A 4505-nucleotide genomic window follows, 5' to 3' on the forward strand; every position below is an offset into this window, starting at 1 on the left:
AGCAGACTGCAAAGCTATAAGGAACACTAAACTAGGTAAGTCAAGAGCCTCCATAATATTAAAACCCACTTCTGGCACCTCTCAGGTGGGTGCCATTGCCATTATAAGAGAACAAGGGAGGTGTTCATGGTGAGTTCTGGCACCTCTTTTTCTAGAAAAATAGCACTGATTAAAACACAAATTAAATCTCCAACATGTTTTATAGGGACAATAGCTATTTTGTCACAGTTTGGGGCAGTCCTGGTCACCGCGAAAAGCATTCCTGTGAGAAGCACCTGTCAAAGTTGTTTCTGCTCAACTTCCATCTTAAGATGTTCACTCTGAGGGATCCTGGGACAGGATATAGGGGGGGAAAAACCTTTACATCCCTGCCATCATCTGCTAGATTTACTCCCATCCGGACGTCGCTACAGGTCTTCATATACAAAATCGGCCAGGCACAGGAACAGATTTTTCCCTTGTGCCATTAAATTGTTAAATTTGTAGATGTGTAGCTGAAGGGGAGGTCAATTATGGGTGGGTTTCTTTGCTTATTTGTATTGTGAGTGGAACAGTGTGTGTATGTTTACATTGCAATGTAGCCGAAACAAATTCCAAGTATGTTGGAAAATGTACTTTGCCAATAAATTGTTGTTGTTGTTGTTGTTGTTATATAGAAAACAAGCTGAATGTTTAGAAACAAAGGTTTAAGAAGACCTCCCTCTGAAGTTACAGCTCACTGTATCCCAGTAAAGCAATACTGCCATCTTCAGGACATTTCTATTTAAAACAGGCCCAAATGCTGTATCTGTGGCCTGGTTCACACAAAACTTTTTCTTATGGCAGTAACCTCCATGTAGGGAAAACTCTGTACATTGTCACATACGCAGTACAGCACAGGCAAATGTGTTGTAGCCAGCTAAGCATATCTGCTAGCCCAAGGATTTCCAGTGGCACAACTGCATTGCTCCGCCCTCTTTTCTCCCCTAAATCTGTTCTGGGGTTCCACCCCAACCCTCTGGAGCCAAACTGGGGTGTGCAGAGAGAAGAGGGAGGAGAGGTTACACGGCACAAGTGGGAATTCTTGTGCTAGTGTAAGCCTTTTCAAAACCCAGGACCCAGCTTTGACTCAAGCATGCATTTAGGGACCCTCTTTAAATCTGTTACCATATTCTTACAACCTACCCCAATCTCCACACCTGTGCAAGATTCCAAGGGTCCAGGCACTTACCCAAGGTTCGTGTTTTGTTTGGAAATGAGGCACACAGGAGACTTTGGTGTCTTTTTGTTACATGGTTTATTAACACATATATTGTGCTCTGACCCCACCCTGTCTCCAGCTTGCTGCATTTAACAGACTGACACCATTTCCCCTTGATCACGCCACAGCCAATGGAAAACCTAAAACCTCATCCTAACAAAAACTTGGGCATTGTCTTCAGACTATCTCAGAGCTCTGGGAGGGGCCCCACTCATCCGCCAGCTGGCAGAGTCTCTCAATGGCCCACCTCTCAAGCAATCTGCTCAACGTAGGAAGCTGGGTCCAGCTACAGTATACTATACACCACACCCCCCTGCCCCAGATGACAGAGTGTCAGGTGTCATAAGGAGCTACGAAGCCCATATCGAAGTCCAGAATGTAAGGGATGCACAGCATGTTCCGACAGAGTCATCACAAAGATTGATCAAGCAGACCGTTTGAGTAGAATGTTTTGAAGATGGAATGTTATTGTGAAATGCTGTATTTGAAATTTTCCTATACCCAATCAATGAACAATGGGGATCTGCACAGAATTCAGCATGGCAGCCAATACGACCATTCCCCAGCCACCTGTACTTTAGGGAGAAATACCCTGCCAAGGACAGCCAAACAGAGATTTTCTTGCCAGAAAGGAGAGGTTTGAATTTAAAACCACTATGAAATTTGCTGAGCAAGTCCTATGAGGAATACAAACAAAGAGATGTCACTCAAACAAATGTCATTTTATTGGAATCTGAAATGCAGAAATGACAATGAACACATTTTTGTACAGAGAGACTAACTCGTCAAAGAAATAAGGATGGATGTTTTTAATAAACTGGTTGCCAACAGCACTATTATTAAAGTTAGAGGGCATAATATAATTTTTTTATATCATTACTGGATCTAAAGCCCAGGAATTCACTAATGTGGAAGTGAATACTGCTGCCCTTGCTAATACAGTTGTCATTTTCATCAGTGACTCTTGGGCAGAAAAAGTATGGGGATCAGCAGTGCGCTGTGTAGCCAACGTTTTCTTTCCATGAACAGTTTTCTTTCCCTTTGCCATAGCTGATTCCTTACCCAAGAAGATTCGTGATTTATGTTGCTTATTTACTACATGTTAAGTGTATGTAACAAGATGCAGGACAACTAGCTCTGTAACTGGCTGTTGAGTGAATAAGCCTGCTAGTTAGAGACAAGTAATCAAACTTTTGTTGACATAGACTCCAGTAATACTACTGCAAATCCTGTAGCTCTGTCAAACCTTCACAGCAGGGCTTAAGCTGAAAGCTGTAACATTAAACATGTCTGGGTTTGGATCAAAGGCCTCCAGATCATTCAGAAAGTCATCAGGATTCTTAGACATGCCCCCCCCCCACTTTCACATACAGTTAGGTATCATGTTCTCACAGGTATTACATTTAAGCTCATAGCCAAGCCCTCTCCAGAAATGGATGCATGGCTATGAATGCATGTTCTTGGATCTGTGAAATGAAACTTTATATAAAGTTTAGCAAGATTTATACACCACTATAAATGCATACGCTCTAAGCAGTTTACATGAAATGGTATAAAGTATTCATAAAAAATAGCAGTGGGTAGAATTCAACATTGTGCTAAGGCAATCAATCCATCATTGGAAATATTTGGGGTTGCCAGATGAAACAGTCTCTCCTTTCCTTCCTCAGTGCAGTTTTGCAGGTTCTATCAAACCAATCAGTGAGGCTGGAGTGGGGGGGGGGGCAAATAAAAATAGACTTTAAAAGAGTAGGCATAATAAAATTATCAGAATTATCTCTGAGATCATCTGGAGGAGTGTCATTAGTTGCCCCTTGTGTTTCAGAAGCCCAACTAGTTTCAACCTGAGGGTGGACATTTAGTGTCATCGGTCCCATGCTGTCGGAGACTTTTCCAGCTAAGATTCAGCTTCTAGATTCAGCTGGTATCCTCACTGAAAACTTACAGGTATCTCTTTGAAGACTGTTCCTTGTGTCAACAGCCCTTTCAGTTGTTTACACTTTTTAAAGATAAGCCAGTCATTTTTATGATCATTCTGTATTGTTTTCATTTTGCTTGTAAATTTTGTTGTACACCCTACTGATATTTTATGCGACGGGTGGGCTATAATTACTAGCATAAATAAAAAAATGGATAATAAATAAGAATATAAATAAAATAAACAGACTTTAAGAACAAATTTGCATGTTAAAATTACATTTCTTGACAGGCTTGCCGGAACAAAAAAAGTTTGAAGCAGAACATATGAACTATGGGAGGGATTCATTTCTCTTGATCAAAATAGGGACGTCCTATTCCTTAGTAATAATTATTTTACTATTTATACTCTGCCCATCTGACCGGGTTGCCTCAGCCCCTCTGGGTGGCTGCCAACATATGTAAAACCATAATAAAACATGAAACACTTAAAAAGTTCCTCATTCAAGGCTGCCTTCAGATGTCTAAAAAGTTGTATACAGTAGTTACTTATTTCCTTTGTTCGGGTTCCGCATAACTCAATACCCGCCAACCTTTCTCCAATGTAAATAGGGATCAAATCAGAAACCTGGAGGGCTGCTATAAATTTGGGGCCGTCCCTGGAAAATAGAGACACTTGGAGGGTCTGCAGTCTGCACTGGTCCCACTGATGTCCATCTGAACTCTGCGAAATGTGCCACGTTCACACGGAAGCAGATGCCACAGATTCCAACCCCACCTGCTCGCGAAGTCAAGTAAGTAAAACAGCAGCCTTAATGCCAAGCAAACGTGCAGCGCAGGGCTGGCGCCACAATTCACGAGAGCGCCATTGCTTTCTGAGCGCTGCGGAGGCTCTGCCAAGCGTCTGCCTCCTGCCCTCTTCCCCTAGAAGCCGCTCTGCCACTTCTCACCTCTATAGTTGAACCCCCCTCTACACTTTGCATTGGAATTGCCAGGTGCGCGCGACTCTTCCATTTCCCCCACACACACACCCCTCTGCGTGATGGATCTCTCTGTTCAAGGGCCAACCGACGCAGGGCGGCGAACTAACTGCCTGCCTGTTCCTTCCCCTCTCCATCTCCTCCCTTCGGAAACGGCGACGCCGGGATAAACCTAAGGGATTAAAACAGCCCATGCCTAAATTTTCTTTCTGAGCCCCTGTGGACCGACCCTCTCGGCTTTCTTCCCGCGCCAGGATAACTCAGGCGACTGTGTGGGCGAACCCAAACTGGGGAGGGCGGGGACGGAGGCGAGGGGGTCCTTACAGAGCGGGCGGAACAGGAAGTAGAGCGGAAAGAGAGCGGAGGGT

The 4505-nt window shown here is 43.7% G+C and overlaps 1 long non-coding RNA gene across 2 annotated transcripts; it reads right to left on the reverse strand.

The window, feature by feature from the left end:
* Nucleotides 1-1941: 1941 nt before the first annotated feature.
* Nucleotides 1942-4111, reverse strand: LOC148687519 (uncharacterized). 2 transcript variants are annotated; one of them, XR_015947941.1, is made up of 2 exons: nt 3936-4111; nt 1942-2947 (listed from the first exon to the last, which is right to left on the reverse strand). It is a non-coding gene; the product is annotated as an uncharacterized LOC148687519 (long non-coding RNA). The 2 variants fall into 2 exon arrangements; XR_015947942.1 differs by having other exon boundaries at nt 3786-4082.
* Nucleotides 4112-4505: the final 394 nt, after the last annotated feature.

The sequence above is a fragment of the Zootoca vivipara genome, chromosome 1 (assembly GCF_965207765.1).
Source record: "Zootoca vivipara chromosome 1, rZooViv2.hap1.1, whole genome shotgun sequence".
In the NCBI taxonomy this organism is placed as follows: domain Eukaryota; kingdom Metazoa; phylum Chordata; class Lepidosauria; order Squamata; family Lacertidae; genus Zootoca; species Zootoca vivipara.